At 38.7% G+C, this 20,385-nt stretch overlaps 1 protein-coding gene across 12 annotated transcripts in view; it reads left to right on the top strand.

Moving 5' to 3' along the window:
* COLEC10 (collectin subfamily member 10) overlaps positions 1-20,385 on the top strand; it is a 450,751-nt gene that overhangs the window by 130,070 nt on the left and 300,296 nt on the right. For 11 of the 12 annotated variants that reach the window (XM_021090573.1, XM_021090569.1, XM_021090571.1 and 8 more), the window contains one exon: positions 12,480-12,627. The exons of the other annotated variant lie outside the window; for it this stretch is intronic. The gene's annotated coding sequence lies outside the window, so the exon portion shown is untranslated. The remainder of the gene's footprint in view (positions 1-12,479; positions 12,628-20,385) is intronic. 12 annotated transcript variants of the gene reach the window in all.

Genomic DNA, 20,385 nt, shown 5'->3' with positions numbered 1-20,385 from the left:
TTTTTTCAAACCTTGGAAACACTCCATTTCCATGAAATAAATCTCTCTAGATTGGTAAATTCCCTGAGATTATCATAACAGACTTGTTAAGTTGAACTGAGAAGGGATTTCTATTTTGAGAGAATAGTGCTTTTGGCAGTCGGTAGAGCCTTCTGTAGACATCTTTTTGAGAATGGGATAACTCATCTGAATGCATCGCAGCCAGAAATAAAGATTCTTGGTGCCTGATGGAGGTACATTCCCGGAAGGATGATAAGTCTGGCTTAGTATCGCTTGCAAAATTTATTTATGGTTGGCGCTCTCAATTTGTTTTTTTTTTTCTTAATTTTCACATTTGGTTAAAAGTTTCTGTCTTGCTTTTCATTATTTATTTGAAGTCTACCTTCAAAATGCTCAAAATAAGGTTGTTTGGGGACAGACCTCTATCTGAAATCCAGGAAATAGTTTTCATTTTGGCTTCAGTTAAAACCCACATCATGTATATTAATGCAGTTTTCTCATTCTAAACCCATTTTTTGTTTTTCTGCTGTTGTCAGGCTTTTATTAACATGCTTGAAGCAATAAATCCTCATCTGTACTAGAGTGAGCTAATTGGTCCTATAATGGAGAGGTCTGCCTTTCATTTGTCAAGTTTATGTTTGCACATGGGCTGCCTCACTGAATGCAGACCAACTTGAGGAGGAAGAGCATCTTTCCAAAGAACTGCCTTGAATGGGTACTTCCAAAAAAAATCTTTCCTTATTGATGACATTTTATACAACCTAATTCTGTGAATTTATTTTTGTTAGAGGTATGAAAACTCTTCCTACTAAAATATGTATACATTTACTTCATGATATGCCATTTTCTATGGGTTAGAATGTTCATCTTACCCACAAAACTCTTTCTAATGTGAAAAATATATAGTATGGAACAGGGAACTCTATCCAATCTCTTGGAATATAAGAACATGATGGAAGACAGTATGAGAAAAAGCATATATGTGTGTTTGTGTGTATGTGCATGTGTGTGTGTGTGTGTGTGTGTGTAGGACTGGGTCACTGTGCTCTACAGCAGATATTGACACCACGCATTAAATCAACTATATTCTAATACAAAATCTAATAAACATATGGTCATTATCTGATTTTATTACTCCCCCTTACAATGACCTTTGTGTCCTTCTTTGCTTGGCTGAATCCTCTGCCCCTTTTAATCCAGCTATAATCTGAACCTGGCAGCCTTACCTCATTTGGGCAGAATATTGGGTAGATCATGGAGATTTCACTACCACGTGTGTTTTTACTCTGAGTGAGGTCGCTCCAAGCACATGACGCCTGGATGTCAAAGATCCATCCACCTGTAAAGGTGACTTTAATTTATTATTGTCTTAATGGAAATTCTAGACCCTGGAAAAAGTGTTGCTTGTTTGCTTTGACAACAATTCTGAGATGTCTCACAGAGGGCATTGTTCGCTTTGGCTTTTCTGGAAGCTGTGTACCTTTATCCAGGTAATAGTACTCTGATGTTCCTTGGCATTCCTTCCAGTAACACCTCCAGATCTGAACATATAACTGCTCAGAATTAATGAGGTTCAATTTTTAAACTTTTTTTTTTTTTTTTTTTTTTGGTCTTTTGTCTTTTGTCTTTTTAGGGCCACGTCTGCAGCATATGGAGATTCCCAGGCCAGGGGTCTAATCGGAGCTACAGCTGCCAGTCCACACCACAGCCACAGCAACGCCAGATCCAAGCCACGTCTGCGACCTACACCATAGCTCACGGCAACGCCGGATCCTTAACCCACTGAGCGAAGCCAGGGATAGAACCTGCAGCCTCAGGGTTCCTAGTCGGATTTGCCTCCGCGGCGCCATATCGGGAACTCCCGATTTGAAAACTCTTATTAGTCTTGTTGGCCAAGAGAAGTCTTCATTGTGTTATTCTTGGGGCTATGAAAATATTACCTTTGAATTATGAAGGTCATCATGATGGAAAACATACTTTAAAATTAAGCTACCTTGGAAAAAAAGAAAGCTTGTGGGAGAGATCACTTCCCAACAACACCGAATACTTAAATACAAGTGTACCAGAAGCTAGAGACTTGTTTAGGTTTTATAGTTACATAGTCAATAAATTTATTTTTACTTATTTATGTTTCTGCAATCACAAATTTGGGTTGGTTTATTATTTACATTTGGAAGAGCTCTGAATAACTATTTCAGTCCCAATTCTATAGTTGAGGAAATTAAGCTGAGAGAGATTTAGAAAACTGTAGAACTAGGAACCAATGAAACTGGAATTGTCAGTCAGGTATATCTGCCTCAATGGTCCATTCTCTTTCTGTTCTACCACGTTGCATTACAGTTTTCTGGTATGCTTCAGCCTGCTTTTGGCTACTCCAAAATTGCTTATTCATTTATTTTCTGGTAGATAAAGGCTATGACTTGCAGTTGTATCATTTTCTCCTAGTACTTTGGAGGAAGAGGATATGAAGGACACAGAAACTTGTGTGTTCGGAGAACTTATAAGAGAAGCTCTATTAATACTGATTGAATTTTCCAGTAATTAACATTCATCCTATGTGGTCTTTCACTGGATTCAAAGAACCATGTTTGAGGTCAAGGCCATTTTTGTTCATTGAGCAACCGATTAGTCTTTGAGTCTGTTTTACTTCAATTGTCTATTGTCCTCAATCTCTATCTTCATCAATTTGTGTTATTTTCAGAAACACAAACAAGTTGAGTTGGACCTATCATAAGGACACTTTTATTGGAAACACTAGGAAAATTACATCAGTTCCTAGGCTGGATCAGAGAAAGGGTTGAAGGAAACATCTGAATTTCATTCCTGGAATTGTCACTGCATTTCAGGGTGGCCTTGAACAAAATTATTTTTCTAGGTTTCTCCAAAGGGAAGAGAATAGGGGCAGGAGAGGAATAACCAAAAAGCCCCACATGAATACATTTATTCTTTGCGGTGTTCAGTATTGCATTCCCATTTTCCTGACATTACTGTGAACTCACAGGCCAGATCTCAGCGCCTTTTGAAATTCCCAAAATAGTTCTTTTCATTTATAGCTAGCAGAACAAAAACAAAACCAAAACAAATAGAAAACAGGCTTGGTGCACACACAAAGCTCCAGGCAGGTGGGCCATTCTGGTCAGTCAGTGTCATTTACTGAGACCTAATTAGCTAGGCTGCCTTGGTGGCATTTTCAGAAAGGAAACTGGAATCCTCTGCCTGTAAATGTCCCCATTAGCTCAGCGTATGTGTTTTTATTGGCCTTTGGAGAAGACTCGAGGTCTATTATGGTTCTGTTGATGGCTAACAGTGTTTTTGGCGCCGACTGAGATATAGAAGAAGGTACCAGCTCCGCCCAAAGGCACTTGCAACCTAAGTTAGTAAAACAAATAACTCGCTATTAGTCTTGACCTTGCTGGAAATTGGGCTTAAATATCAGTGGTGCTAAATTCCAGAATGTTTCTATTTATGCCTTTTTGGGATGGGCAGGAATGACATTGTGGAGCAACTGTATTGCCTGGTATGCTTCCTTTCTTCCATTTTTAGCATGTCCGTCTTCCTTCCATACTCCAGGGCTTTTTCCATGGCTGAGTCAACCACGTACGTGGTCTCTCGGCATCCACTTGTTTGGATGTAATATTCTCCCTCGCTTTTAGTTCATTTTAGTCAAATCTTATTTTCCTCCATCTACTGCAGGCAGTAGAAAAAAGTATTGGCCTAGATAAAACCTAATTTTTTTAAAAAAAATTTGGGAACAAATGTTTTCTTATATATATTTGTGCGAACATCCCTGACACTTGAAACAAAATAGGGAATCGTGTGAAGACCCTGGTAGACAGTAAATGAGAATTGTCGAAGATCCTCTGCCTATGTAGTTTTTTTCCATATTGGTAGGGAAGCCTCCCTGATGTTCATACCCACAGGGTGGGTGAAGTAGGAGAGATAGTCAGGGAAATGGAGGATGACTGGTGGGATGCAAGAAATCCATGATTTGAAAGCCCATTTTTTTTTTTATGACTGGTCTCAGGTTATTGCCAAGAAGAAGCCTTTATGAGGAGTGAATAGAGCTGTTTAAGGATAAAGAATATGTGTTACATATACACACTGGAATATTACTCAGCTATAAAGAAGAAGGAAATAATGTCATTTGCAGCAACATAGATGGACCTAGAAATGATCAGACTGAGTGGAGTAAGGCAGAGAAAGACAAATATCATATGAGGTTACTAATATGTGGAGTCTAAGAAAAATGACACAAAAGAACTTATTCACAAGACAAAAACAGACTCAAAGATTTCAAAACCAAACTTATGGTTACCAAAGGGGAAACATTAGGGGGAGGGATGAATTAGGAGGTTGGAGTTGACACATACACAGTACTATAAATAAAACAGACAAGTAACAAGGACCTACTGTGTAGCATGAGAAAGGTCCTCGATGCTGTGTAGTAACATATATGGGAAAGCAATCTGAAAAGAAGAGGATATACATGTGTTTGTATAACTGATTCACTTTGCTGTATGCCTGAAACTAACACAACATTGTAAATCAACTATACTTCAAAAAAATTTGATTTAAAAAGCCAATTGGGTTTTTTTTTAATTATTTCCCTGTACATTTTTTTTTCCTACTGTACAGCGTGGTTAGCTATGGGATCCTGCCATGTAGCACTGGGAACTATGTCTAGTCACTTACGCTGGAGCAAATTGGTTTTTAATTTTTTTAATTTTTAAAAGTTTTATTGAGGTATACTTGATTTACAATGTTGCAGTAATGTCCGCTGTACAACAGAGTGATTCAGTTATACAAATACACACATCCATTCCTTTTCAGATTCTTTTCCCATATAGATTATCACAGAATATTGGGTAGAGTTCCCTGTGCTATACAAATTGTTCATCTTGCCTCTAGTCTATACACAACTCTTGCTTATAAGCAGTCAGAAGTGTGTTGGGTTTAGTATATAAAGCTAGTTGCAATCTGCTGGTGAGAATTAATCTACATCAATGAAACATGGATTCTGGCTGCATGCAATAGCTTGGCTGAATCTTATAACATATGTTGAACAGAAGAGGCTAGACACAAGAGGCTAGAGACTGATTAACTCTATTTAAGGTCAAAAACAGGCAGATTAGTTTATGGTGTTAGAACTCTGCAGAACGTGACCCTTGGAGGCTGGTGACTGAAATAAGAAGTAATGGGGGTATTCTGGAAACGTTTCAAATATTCTCTTTCTTGGTCAGGGTGATGGTTGTATGACTGTGCTTCCATTGTGAAATTTATCAAGCTGTATACTTGTAATTTGTATATTTTTCTCTATATATTTTATAGTCAATTTTTAGGAAGAGTACTTAAAAGTTATATCTATTAGAGAGATGTTTTCATGCTTATGTATTGTCTGGAGCCATTGGAAACTTCTGCTAAATACCTGAGTTTGCTTGTTTTTCACATTAGTAACTGATTGACATTTGATTTCTGGGAAATATGTGTTAAGTAAATAATATCCAGTTTAGAAAAAGAGCCAGTATGTCTTGGACAGTAGCCTGATGGATACCTAAGTATTATGGCTTGGTATGCACCCTTATCACAACCAAAGGCAGTTAAGCCAAGCACTAAGAGCTCTTAGTGTGCTCTGTACGAGTTCGGGAGGAGAGCAGCGAGGCTAGATTATGGCAGTTTCATAGTAGATAAAAAATGATTGGTACTCCATTGTTCCTCAGATCCTGCAATGTGTGGCAGCTATTGTGGCCAGAGCTTGTCCCCTCATTCTTCACTCCCTGGCCCACTTCTGTTTGACCACTCCTTTCCCCAGCAGGAACGTCGTGTTCTCTCTCTCTTAGACACACACACACACACACACACACACACACACACAGCAGGGGAGTAGCCATTTGAAAAACTATGGTTGACCTGGTATATAAGAGATCAGAGAGAAGAAATAAGACAGAGGAATGAGAAGGGAAAGGAAGAGGGAAACAAAAAGGAAAAGTGAAGTAAGCCAAGAGAGATGGACCGAGGTCATCCGGAGGCTGTAAACTTTAAACAAAGACCAACTAAAAAGGACAATATAGTAAGGTCTGTCCTATCCTATTCATAAAAAATAAAATAAAAAAAATGTTCGAAGTATACTTACTCTATGCTAGGAACTGCTTACATGCTATATGCCCTCCATAATTCCATTTAATTCTAAAACTGTAAAATTGAGGGATAAGGAGGATGTAGGCTACAGTATATCAGACTGCAGTCTATTCCTTCTTATTCACTAAACTGAACCTTCTTATTCAGAGCTCACTGAGTCAGAATAATAATGCACTGTATTAAGTGCCTACAGTATCTCAAGGACCTTTATTTCATCTTTTTTTTTTTTTTAAAAAAAAACTTATTGTGGTAAGAACATGTAATATAACTTGAGGTCCACCCTTCTAACAGATTTTTTCAGTGTGCACACTTTATTGTTGACAAAAGGAACAGTGTCGTATCGTAGGTCTGTAGAATTTGTTTATCTTGCTTAACTGAAAATTTATGCCCACTGACTGGTCACTTCCCATTTCTCTCTAACCGCAGCCACTGGGAACCACCATTTTTCTCTTTGAATTTGACGATTTTAGGTCCCTCATATAAATGGAATCATACAGTATTAATCTCTCTGTGACTGACTTCTGTCATTTTCCACGATATCCTCAAGGTTCGTTCACGTTGTCACATATTGTGGAATTTCATTTTTCAAAAGCCAAATACTATTTCATTGTGTGTAAATATCGGTTCCAACTTTTTCTCCACCTGTACATGTGTCCCACTGACATATTTCATCTTAAATAATTTTCTTTTTGGGGGGCTGCACCCGGCGCATATGGAAATTCCCAGGCTAGGGGTGGAATTGACGAGTGGAGGTGCAACTGCCGGCCTACACTATAGCCACAGCAATGCCAGATCCAAACTGTACCCATGGGCAGCTTATAACAATGCCAGATTCTTAACCCAATGAGCAAGGCCTGGGATTGGACCCACATCCTCGTGGATACCGGTCAGGTTCTTAACCCGCTGAGCCACAAAGAAAGAATTTTCTTTCTTTTGATTGATTTGTACATATGGCTAAGTGTGGTTACCTGTGCCTCTCTGTATCTGCTACTTGTTACTGGCTGTGACCTTATCATTTGAGGTTCTAACCAGCGTTGGCTTGGAGGTGGGCAGGACTGCATGGAGCCACTCCAGGCCACATGGACCCTCTGGCCACTCTGGTCTGGACTCCTTCCTCCTCACCACCCATCCTCCCCACCAGGGCTTCTCTGGAACTCTGCCAGCTCCCAAGGGTAAAGACAGGTCACTGAGCAGATGACCATGTTGTGCTTTAACTGCTGACCCTGACTTGTGTGTACTGGCTTTGAGGGAGGATTCTTGTGGCTTCTTTTTACTCTGAGTTTATATTTAAGCAAAGATTAGATTTGCTACACTCTTCTTACTGACACTTGAAAGGTTGGGTGTGTGCATCATTGGATAGTATCCTGCAAAACTGATGGGTCAAGTATACATGATCAGCTTGGGCATTCACATGTGAATGCCTAAAATGACTAAAAAAATGTGTAAAGGTCAATTGAAGGATCATCACAAGCATTTGAGTATCCATGTCTTGCAAGCATTATGCCAGGTGATTTGGGCAATACAGAGGTAAGATGCCAAAGGCTGGAGGGAAGAAACAACTGCGATCAGGCTGTCAAATAATATACCAAAAAACAAACCATGCTGAATGAAGGAGATTAAGAAAAAGAGCTATTGATGGGCTCATGCTAGGAAGGAAGACATGGCGCTAAAATGCTCTTTCCACATGTCTACACGAATGATCACCTCCTTGCCTTTGCAAATCAGATACAGTGATTATTGGTGGTTTGTGTAGAGTATGTCTTCATTGGCCAAATAAGTTAGGCGATGTTAGCTGAAGAAAATGCATGCAGATTTCTCTACAGTAGGATCTTTCTGAGCTTTTTTTTAAATGATATTTTCAAAACTCCAAGAGAGAGAATGATTTTCTGATTTCCCACATGTTTTGTACCTTGAAAACATTTTTATAGGCTACGTCTTCCAAAACTAGTCTTTAGAGAGTCTAGAGACAATAGTTTGACATTTTCCAGGTCATCTGCCTATCATGTTTTTCTTTCTTTTAAGTCTGAAGAAAAAAAAAATCTAGGTAGTGTAATGTAGTAAAAAAGTGACCAGAGAGTAGCTCCAGATCTGGACTCATCACTCAAGCCTGTTTTGTTGCTTTTTTTGTTTGGTTTTGTTTTGCTTTTTAGGGCTGTACCTGCAGCATATGGCAGTTCCCGGGGTAGGGGTCAAATCCAATCCGCATCTGCCGGTCTATGCCACAGCCACAGCAACGTGAGATCCGAGCTATGTCTGCAACCTACGCTGCAGCTTGCAGCAGTGCTGGATCCTTAACCCACTGAGCCAAGCCAGGGATCGAACCCACATCCTCATAGACACTATGTCGGGCTCTCAACCCACTGAATCACAACAGGATCTTCGAGGCTGTTTTTGTTTCACCTATGAGGAAGATAAATCCACCCCTGTTGTCCTCAAAAAAGTCAATCTACTTGAGTTTATATTTAAGCAAAGAGTAGATTTACTGCACTCACTGACCCAAAGACGACACTGGTCAAAAGATTGCAGGTGTCTTAAGCCAGGGAACAAATCCAGCTGTAAACTCTGTAAGTGCATTTCCAACATGGACTTCTATTTTTTCAAAATACTCAGCTTTGGGCTTTTATCTTGTGGTTCATTTTGTGTTTTCCCAGAACAATCCCCGCCCCCCAATGGAGTAGATCTGTATTAGAAAAGTCCTAAAGGGATGCGTTGGTTCCAGTCTCCTATTTTACACATAAAGAATCTAAACTTTCTTTGGAGTTTGACTTTCCTTTGGATTATAGTGGTAGTTAGTGTGATAAAGTCACCTGATTCAGAGTCTGTACCACTTCCTATAGTGGTACCCAGAGACCCTTGGATCTCTCTGAGATATGAATCTCTTGAGGCAAATCTAACCTACGGGAAATGCCCAAGGGAGATGCCTCAGTTTCACCCAGATCCTCTTACTCTTTGCAGATATAGTAATAGCTGAAATATAGTTACTCTTATCTCTTGGGGAAGAATACTTAACACAAGCAATTAGGGTTCAAAAAACTCCATCGGTCTGCTAGGGATTTACCTAACTGTCCCAGAACTACAAAGCCCTCTTCCAAACGAAAAACTAAAAAAACAATGAGCAGATCTTAGATTCTATTACATCAAGGGTCCCAGGAAATGATTGAGTTTTGCACTTGAGGGTTTTAGAATAAGCGCTGGGGAAAATGCATGGTATCTGTAAACCTCAAGCAATTTCACTGCGGCTGCGAAGGCATCCACAGAGAGAGTTTTTCAATTGGTATATTTATACTTTCTTTACTTAGTATTGATTCTAAATAAGGCTAAAACCCATCCTTGATGGGAAGCCTATGAGTAAGAACAGATGAATTAAAGTTTGTTTTATCTTCCCACTTTCCTTTTGCTGTAGCCAAAAAAAGCCTTCCTTTTAGAGGCAAACGGGATGTATTCTAGAGGCGGCAGCCACTGCTTTCAGAACAACTAAATGATGAAGTGTAGGACAGTCTAGGGCAATGGGAGTGCTGGGTTCTAGTACAGGTCTAGGGCTTCTGAAACAATTCACCTGTAAAACTGGGGGGAATGAGACTATTTTGAAGGCCCATGGCTCTCTGAACTTCCTCATCTACATGCTGTGTATGGATGGCCAGTCCTTTTTTTTTTTCTATGTGCCTCTTAAAATATCTGCTTTTGGACCACTGATAAAGCCAGTGCACTCTCCCTCTCTCCCTTTCTCTCTTATTGCAGTAGAATGATTTCATTGAATATTTGTAGAATTGAGACTAATCTCTGGGTAGTTTGCCTTTTGGCAGAAAGTGAGTGAAGAGAATGAATGACCAAGGTATGATTGTTTATAGACACAGGCTGCTCATAGGCGTGTGTGTGTGTTATGTCCAAACACCATTAAGTCAAACCTGCTCACATAGAAAAAGAACAGGCTTTGGAAATACAAAGGAGGTTTTAGCTTTGAAAAAGTTATTAAGTCTGTTTGAATCTTAGTTTTCTTCTCTCTAAAATGGACATCATACTCACCTTGCTGCTTTTTGTCAGCATAAAATGAGCTACTCTATGTAGAGAGCCTAACACCATGCTTATTGTGTAGCGGGTAATAAATATAAGCTGTTATTATCTATAAAAATGCTGGAGGAATTTTATCTTTTTGTCATTTTCTTAGTGTTTTCACTTTTGGAAAACAGTATCTATCACAAAAGTGTTTGTTGAATAAAGAAATAATTCCCTTGATGTATTTTAAGTTCCTATTATTCCTATAGAGCTGCTACAAAATTTTATACTATCATACTAAATGAGTAAAGAATAGAATAGTTTGATAAGGTAGGCAGAGGTGTGATGATATGATGATACAATTGTTCCAGCCTGTTTAATTTATTCACCAAAGTAGCAGCTGCATGGAGGAACACTTGGGATTTATTTATTAAATTGTGTCTGCCTTGAGAATTTTCCATGCACTAGAGTGCACTTGGAGGACAGCAGCAGTCAGCAAGAACAATTGGTGGTTATTGATCATCAATAATTATGCCTGGACTCAGGCATAGGGTTTTAGATGGATGAGGTAATACAAGCAATACCAACAATAATTTTATGAGGCAGATAGTAATATTGTCCTCATTTTACACCAGTGAAAATGAAGCCCAAAGTGTTTGAATAACTAGTCCAAGTTCACAGAGATCCAAGTGGCAAACACTGTACTCAAACCCAGGCACCCTGACTCACCAAATCCACTGCTACTACTATGCCTTGTGATACTTTGTCCTCAGGAAGTTTCCCCCTAGTGAGATAAAGGCAATCAATGCAATGTCATACATTCTCCAATCCAGGGAATTCTTAGGTGAATTGGAGCACATAGGAGGTGCCATCAGAAAAGCAATGAATTCACTAGGCATTCTGCCATTTTTCCCCCAGTTAGACTTGAAAGTCTCTTAACTAGTATTGGTGGGTTTTCCCCTCACTTTCTTGTAGAACTACTATGATTCATTTAGTTGGAGGTTTCAACTGAGAGGGAAAGTACCAGCCTTTGGTCATGTTTACTCATGGGCTGGGTATAGGAGTTACATGCGGTCGTTCAGAGAAATCAAACATTTGATTGTATCCAGAACAATGCTGCTTCTGGCCTCTGCACAGATGACCCTTTTGCTATCTCTAGTTCCTCCGAAATGGTTCTGTAAACACTGAAGCAACTATTCTCCAATACTTTCTGCATGAACTTTGTTTCTTTTGAGTGTGACCCTGGAAAAACCAGTGACAGAAGATAGAATTAGTATAGCAGCAGGCTGGCCAGACTTATTCTGATCCTACATGTACAACAGCTTTTCTCAGAGCCACTTAAAGAAACCATTAGGGATCTAAGGAGAAGGAATGATCCGATAAATAGGTGTCTTTCTCTCACCTGTCTAAGATGGAACTAGACATTGACCCTTTCTAGTGACCCATATTAAGTTCTTTACAGACAAGTTTTCCTTAGATTAAGGTTTTTGATTTCCTGTTACAGTGCTTCATTTGTACACGGTCTCAGGGACTGCTTACCTGATCGATGAATGCATTCACATGTGACTGCCACTTGTCAGAGAGAGAGAGAATTCTGACACAGTGAGATGGAGGGAAGGAGTCTTAAAGCAGGGCTGAGGGCAAGCTAGGGCATGCTGGAAAGCATTGATAACCAAGGGAAGCATATGTTTACCATTGGGAATAAAAGGGAGTTGGGAAAGCACACGGCAGATTCAGATTCCCTTTTGTTTTAGGCGGGCTCAATTGTCTTGTTTACAAATATTACTACTGCTTGTCTCATTCATTCTTGACTTAGCCTGAACTCTTCTGCAGACACAGTACAAGAAAATCACCAAAAGAAACACGAATAGGAACAAAACTTTTTTCCACCTTCAAGTTCACTATCTAGCAGTGGACATATGTGTGTACAACTAGGGCTGCAGAAGACCTGGCTTTACAAAGTGGAGGTGCGGACAGTAGCATAGAACCATGGACCTGACATCTTTCTGATTTGGGTCTCCATAAAGTAGAACAGAAAATGGAGAGGCATCCATGATTGGGACTCTGGGCTGAACTTCTCCAGTTCACCTCCCGATTGGGGCAATTGCCTGCAGTGCTGGGTACCTGCCCACAGCTGGGGGAAACCTGCAAGCAGGTTCTTGGCCTCATGGGAATTTGTGTAACCCATTTTGCTGAGTAAGTCTGGCCAAGGCAGAGGTGGACAGGTAGATAATGAGAATCTAGCAATCCAAGCTAACTTTTTTGGGTTCTTTTTATATGCCAGACACTAAACTAGTCTATTTAATTGTCTTGGCCACATTAGAAGTGCTTTTATTATTTTCATTTTACAGATAAAGAAACTAATGCTGAGAGAAGTTAAATAATATGCTCAAGGACATACAAGTTATATGGCAGAGCTGGGATTCCCTTCAGTAATTCAACTTTATGTCCTAAACCTTAATCATTATGTTCCTGGATACGCAGTACTTCCTAACACAGGTAAGTGGAATCCCTATTTGCAAGTAACCCTAAGAACATACCAAGCTAGGGATCCAGAGGGGTCTGTGGGAGTGCTGACTGTTAGAAAGTGAAGCATATACCATCCTGGGATAGATACAGTCCTCTGGTTTAAAGGGATAGGAGAAGCAAACTGAGACAGACTTCAGCGTCAGTGGTGGCTGGGCACAGATGCATGGTTAGAAGGACTAGGAATGGTATCTTCCCAGTGGTCCATAATTGAGTTTTGCATCCTACTGTTGAACCCATTTTGAAGAAAGTATGTAGTGATGGTCTTTGAGCCTAAACTTTCTCGCTCTCTGCTTAGCCCGACAGGCATCATTCATCATGTTAGTGCTCACATCCAATATTGGTATCAACTGAGTAGTAAAATAGTAATCATTTTTTTTGTTTGATAGATGAGTTTAAACAAGTATTTTTATTTCATCTGTAGGAAACTATAATGAAATGGAACTAGCCTTCCAAATGCAGGTTGCACTATGTAATTAGGTAGATAAACATGGCTATAGAAGTTAGAACTGCATGAACTTTTAACAAAGAGCAAAGAGAGTATTATAGTCATTTATTGGTGAGGATGTAATTCTTACCATGGTCAAAGGAACAACGTTTTCTTGATGATAACTTTACCTCTAGCTTTAGTAAATACGTGACTTTGTATACTGCCCTGAGTGTGTTTTCAGTTGAAGATAGTTATCATTCATTTTCACTTTCAACATCAGAAGAAGTCACGGATGTAAACCTCTTGCTCATTTAAGTTTTCTTAAGTAGTGCCTTGATTTCAAGTGGAAAAGAAACAAAATTTATGGTACAAAACAGAAGCCTGACTCTAATGTTTTATACACAAGGTTTGGGTCTTTCTTTGAAGTGAAGGAGAGTCTGAAAAATAATGTGATCCTTTTCTATGCTGTATCTCCTCCAGTCTTTTTAGTGGAAGTTGTAGTTTAGTGAAAGTTGAGTTGTAGTGTCCACTCAAGCCAAGTTTCTCCTAGGTATTTCTTCCCCCTTGAGTGCTCTAGTCATCCTGTCAATCATTTTATGTGTTTTAATGTGTTTTATGTAGTTGGCATGTGCTTCAAAGGTAGCTATGAAAATGATGGTGCTGTAATACCCTTGCACAAATATCTTTAAGCATTAGCAAGTAGGCCTGTGGGCGAGAAACCGAAAGGCAGGACTACTGCGCCAAAGTGTACATGCATTCGAATGCAATGAACATTAGGAAATTATATTGCAAAATGTTTTGTTTTCTCTCTTACATGGAGGGCATGAAAGTGTCCATTTTCCGGTATTTTTGTCATCATCAGATATTATTATTTTTAAATTTTTGTACAGCTGATGGGTGAAAACTGTCATCTTAGTGTTGCTTTAATTTTTTCCAGTTCCTCAGTCACCACAAAGTTGAATATCCTTTAGTATTTATTAGTGACTTGCTCTCTTCTTTTTTTGAACTATCGGTTCAAATCCTTTGTGTATTTTTCTAGTGGTTCTAATGTGTTGTTCTTAGAGTTGTAAGAGCTATTAATGAGTATTGATTTTTTTTGGTAAATATTTTCCTCCACTTGTTCCTTGTTTATTGAAGATCCTTATGATGTCTTTCAAAGTATCTGAGTTGAAATATTTAGTTAGTAAAATCAACTGACATTTGTATATATGTCCTTTGAGTTTTGTGTGTTACTTAAAAAGACTTTCGTCTCTCTCTCTCTCTCTCTCTCTCTCTCTATATATATATATATATATATATATATATCCTATAGTTTTTTCTAGTGCTTTGTGTTCACAACTCAAGCCATAATTTATTAATGATCTTAACATCTATTTCCTTCTAACGCCTTTTGAAGCTTCTCTTATTCATTTGAGTCTTTCATTTGTATATATAATGAAATATATAGCTAAGTTTTTCAATGGATATCTAATATTTCCAACTGCGTTTTAAGCAGCACATAATTTTACCTCTAAATTGAAGTATCATCTTTATCACATATAAATTCTTATGTATGTTCATTTCCAGACTTTTATATTCTGTTCCAATTTATTTGTTTGTTCCTGACAGTCACCCCATTGTTTTAATAAGTGTAACTTTATATTTTGAACTTGGTACGCTGAGTCTTGTGGGGTTTTTTGATGCAGAATTTTTTGGCTATTCTTGGAAGGTACTCTTTTTGTTAACTTTAGGAACAGCTAGTAAATATCCTTTCGAAAAATCTCAGTGGAGTTTTGATTGAAACCATGTAGTATATATAGATCTACTAGAGAAAAGAAAGTCATCTTTCCAAGCAAGGGTGTCTCCTTGCCCAGGGTGTCTGCCAGCATATTATCAAGAACTGGTGCCACAAAAATGTTTGAGTTGCTCAACACACTCCCAAAGTTAACACTGAAGAAAAATATTTCTTTCTTAATGAATGTTAAGTCTACACCCTGCCTCATTTCATCTGCAAAATGAAACTAAGATCTTAGGATGGCTGCCTGGGGAAGTTCTGGGCCTGTCATTTGAGAAGCTTTGCCATCTGGCTCTAGAAGTGATTCATAGTCGGATCCTGCATGATGTCAAAATGTTGAAAAAATTATAAAAACCTTGAACTAGATTATTTAGGTTAGATTCATTATATTTTCAGTGAAGACTAATTGTATTAGTTTGTCTAACTTTTATCTAAGGCTGTGCATGCATGGCTCTGAGAGTGCTGCCCAATTCAGTTGATTTTCATTCAGAAAAATTATCAGTAAAATTCCAAAAAAAAAAAAATCTACGAAAATGTTATTTGACATTATATACACCAAAATTACTAGATACATTACTAAACTTTTCATCTTTTCTTTCTTTCCTTCCTTCCAACAATGCCTTATTTTGCTTTTGAAAGATTGGAGAGAATAGATCCATTTTCCAAAGTGTGGTTTTTCTTATTACAGGGTTGTGAATTTTACAAATTGCTGGCAAATCTGAATGTTTAAACAGCTTGGTTAAATGAATGTTTGTATATTCATATAACATTGTTATTGTACAGCATTTTGAAATAATGAGAGATTGTTTATAGTTATGTAATGGCATGAAAGGTTGAAGATATGTGATCGAACAGAGCTGAATCAATCTGCAGGAACCATATAGGATATAATCCATTTTTGTTTAAGACAATTTGTCTATTAAACACACACAGACATACTTAAAGAAATGTGAACAATAAGCACTGGATCTTGGAGTTGGGAAGTATAAAATTATAATTCTACCTTATACATATTTATATTATTTTACAATTTTATGACAAGCATATATAAGTTCTATAATGAAAAGCAAAAAAATTTTCATTTTGGAAAATGCAATTTTTAGATTATTTATTAATGGCCTTACTTTCTATGATCACCTTTTTCCATAATGTTAGATTATTGAGCATTAACTCTACCTCAGAAATCATGTTTTCTTCTAGCACAACACTATCTGTAGATGCAATTCGGGAGTATTACTATTATTATGACCTTGAAAGATTACCGAGTGCCAGCCATGGAATTGTAGTTCTGCATGGAACTGTGTAGTACATTGCCTCATTTAATCCTCACAACGCTCCTTTGAGCTAGATATATTGTGTGCATTTTAGAGATAATCAAAACTGAATTTTAGAGAGTATAGGTCATTAACAAAGTCCTCCAGCCTATTAATCAACATAGTAGGAAATCAGACTATAGCTTCTGATTCCAACTATGGCTTACCAAATATCCTACAGAACAATTACCATATGGAAATTAGCAAACACAAACTAGAGAGACTTTTCAGAATTCAAAGCTATAACCTCCAATATTTCTTATGTAGATTAACCTAGTAGGGCTGCCAAACCATCAGAATGGGTAAAGTGTGTAGCTGCCACCATGGGAAATCACTATTTGCTCAGGTATGTAGCCTTCAGATATGTTCTCTTGGTGAGGAAGGAGTTTGGGGTTTGGGAATGCAAACTGTTACATTTGGAATGGATGGGCAATGGGGCCCTAGGGGGGCTGAGTGTGATTGGGTCATTTTGCTGTACAATAGAAATTGAAGAAACATGATAAATCAACTAAAAAAAAATTTAAAAAGAAAAGCTAAAGCCAAGCATCCTCATTTTTCTTTAAAAATATGTTACTTTACCTGGATTGAGGCAACAAAGCACAAAACAAACTGGGTGGCTTAAAGAATAGAAATGGAATTTGGGGTTAGTAGATGCAAACTATTACCTTTAGAATGGCTAAGCAGTGAGGTCCTACTGTATGGCAGAGGGAACTATATCCAATCTCTTGGAACAGAACATGATGGAAGATAGTATGAGAAAAAGAATATATGTAAATATATTCACATATATATGACTGAGTCATTATGCCATACAGCAGAAATTGGCACAGTACTGCAAATTAACCATACTTTAAATTTAAAAAAAAGGATGGAAATATATTGTCTAGAAGTCCAAGTCAGGGTCTCAGCAGGGTCTCTTCCTTCTGAGAACTGTGAGAGACATTCAGTTCCAAGCCTCTCTCCTAGCTTTTGGTAGATTGCTGACCTTCTTTGGGGTTCCTTAGCTTGTATACGCATCACCCCAGTCTCTACCTTTGTTGTCACATGTCTCTCTCCCTGTGTGCCTGTCTGTGTCAAATTTCCTCTTTTTTTATAAGAACACCAGTTCTGGGAGTAAGGTCTCCCCCCAACCCCCAGTTCAGGATAGCCTCATCTTAGCTAATTACACTGCAATGACCCTGTTTCAAAATAAAGTCACATTCTGAGATATGGGGGTTAGGACATCAAAACTCAGATCTCATGCAGTGTCATGATTTTAGTGTTTATCTAATCAATTTTGCGGTTTCCTGAACCCAACACATTTCCTAGTGTGTATCAGTGGGAACTCATAGCCCTTCTTTATATGCCATTTTCTGGAGCATCAAGAATTAAGTAATTTTGAAACCCATTTTCTTCTTTATAGGTCCTTTAGGTTGTAGGGACGTAGCTGTCAGGAGTTGGGGGAAGGAGGAATTTGGTGTGATGACGCATGGTCCTGAGGGTTAGTTTTTGGAGTGATAAGGTTATTCTGCAGCTAGATAGTAGTGATGGTTTCTAACTTTGTGACGCTATTAACAATTACTGAATTGTACACTTTAAAAGATGTAATTATATGGTATGTAAATTGTGTCACACTAAAGTTGTTATTTTAAAAACAAAGTCAAGAGTATCACCTCAGAACCACGGAAGGAGAACTTTATAGTATGACATGGGCTCCTTACATAATTCTGATTCAAATCCTAGGTTAAGAACCACTGCTGTGTCACACCATTCTACCCCGAGGGGCTCCATACACACATACACATGTGCCCATATAATACACCCACTACTACACTATGGTTCTTTTAAATGCTTTTGCTCTCTTGTCCGGTTTCAGCTTGTAGACGCGTGTCCTACACATAGAATGTTGTAGAACATAGTCTAGACTTCCTTGAATGTGACCATGAAATACCGCCCATGAAAGCTTTATTTCTACTTTCCCACCACTCATCTTCTTAATCCTGTATTCATGATAAGTTACTTTGCTTTGTCAGAATTTGAGTAGAAATTAAAAAAAAAATAAGTAAATAAAATGCCAGAGAGTAAAGTTTCTATTACTGTCATGTGGGGCATTCAGAGAAAGTGTAATCACCTTATGAAATTGGCTGTTAGACTATATTTATTCATCTTTGAATTCCAAGTACTTGCCTGACATGAACTTGATGATCAATAACTCTTTTGAAATGGATTATTTCTATTTGTCACTAGGGGAAACTTCAGACACTGTCTTAACGAATCTCCTTCCATCCTTTCCCCCTCCCCAGATTAAGTGATTTGCACAAGGTCTCTTGCCTTTTTAATTGAAAGGTTGAGGCTAGAACCAAGGTCTTTTTTCGGGGAGGGGAAGGCCACACCCATGGCATATGGAAGTTCCCAGGCTAGGGGTTGAATCGGAGCTGCAGCTGCCAGCCTGCACTACAGCCACAGCTACGCAGGATCCGAGCCACATCTTTGACCTACATCGCAGCTCAAGGCAACACCATATCCTAAACTCACTGAGTGGGGCCAGGGATTGAACCTGCATCCTCATGGATATTAGTTGGGTTCGTTACCACTGAGCCACAACGGGAACTACTAGAACTAAGGTCTGTGTCTCCAGAACTGGTGCCAACCTTTTCATCTTCATTCCCATCATCAAAATGCAGTGTTGTCACACAACATTTCATTTAATGGCAAAAAAAGTGATGCAGGGTTACGGGCATTCCTGGTGACAGACTAGATCTTAAGTTTGGAAGCTTCTGGAAGTAAAAGTTCAAGAATGGGACTTGTATTGACTATATTTGACTAGATTTCAGTAGTTTGTGGCTTAGGATTTAGTATTTTTATGTTGACTTCCTTATATTAACTGGATTTCCATGACTCTATCCCCTTGGATTGCAGTTGTAATTATGTAGCAGTTAACATCTTCTCTGGGCCCAGCACATCCCATAATTAGCTGTGTTCTCTCCACAGCGTATGACTCAACCCTATGTGGTTCTTCTATATCAAAGTCAGGGTGGCCAGATTTTTTTTTTTTAACCACAATACTTGAGCATGTAGTGGCAGATGGCTGCACAATCCAAGTGCATCGGGTCCTTTTGAAGAGTAACCTCACCAAAAACAAGCAAACAAACAAACAAAGCCAAACCCTGAGATTTATTTTTTACAAAAGGAAAGAACCTTCTCAGGGATGTTTCCAAACACTGCATCATTTACAAAGAAAAGCATCTCTCTCCCAATCTCTCTCTCTCTCTACCCCCCTCTCTTTGGAAGAACTAAAATAGAAATAAATGAGTTAGAACATTGAGGTCGGTCTTGATCAGGAAGGAGGACACTTCCTGGTCTCTAATCAGAGGTTTAGAGAGGTTTATTTGGTTGAGCTAGGGTACTGGGTGTAATGTAGTATGTAGTGGGAAGAACACAGGACTGAGGTCAGGAGATCCAATTTCTTCTTTGTTCTGCCGCTAATTAGGTATCTGAAGCTTTCTGAGCAGTGGTGAATCCAGCTCCTTCTATCTGAGATCATTTTATGCAAAACTACTGTTGTAAATGCAAGATCTTATATTATTAGACCAGTTGAAAAACAGAGCATCTCAAGCTCCCTTCTGCACATACACATTAATCTACATCTGCTTGTGAAGAACCCCGGGGAAGGCAAAGACTCAGTAGCTGCCCTGGTAAACTTATTACAGGCTTAGTGAAATGCACCCTCAGGGAGTTCCTTATTATATTAGTAATAACATATCAGAATGTAGAATGCTTTATTCACCAGAATTTCATAGGGAAAAATAACTCTATTTGTTGGGAAAGGCACTTAGAGCGGGAAGCTGGACCCAGTGGGCATCAGTGTGGGCTTTCCTCTTCTGGACTACTTAAGGGAACAGATTTTCTTGCCACTCTTCAGAAGGAGGGTTTAGGAAAGGGGAAGAGGGGGATGAGGCTAGTATGATGATAGGGGTTGCAGTATGACTTGCAAGGTGACACTGCTGCATAACCACAGATACCGAATTTTCTCAGAAGTGCATCAAGGCTGGTCTATGTATGTGAAAATGGGGAGAGGTAATTAGAGAGGGAAGTTGTGGAGGAACTCTATTTTTTCCTCACATTAATTTTGAATAATATCAGGCTTGGGTATAGGAAGGACACAGTGAGAGAGAAGAGAAAACCACACTTGGGAATTGGCAGGAATACTATGAGAGCTCTAGATTTCTTTCTAT

The sequence above is a fragment of the Sus scrofa genome, chromosome 4 (genome assembly GCF_000003025.6).
Source record: "Sus scrofa isolate TJ Tabasco breed Duroc chromosome 4, Sscrofa11.1, whole genome shotgun sequence".
Classification (NCBI taxonomy): Eukaryota; Metazoa; Chordata; class Mammalia; order Artiodactyla; family Suidae; genus Sus; species Sus scrofa.
Note: the sequence above shows the minus strand (reverse complement) of the source record. Positions and strands in the feature narration are given on the sequence as shown.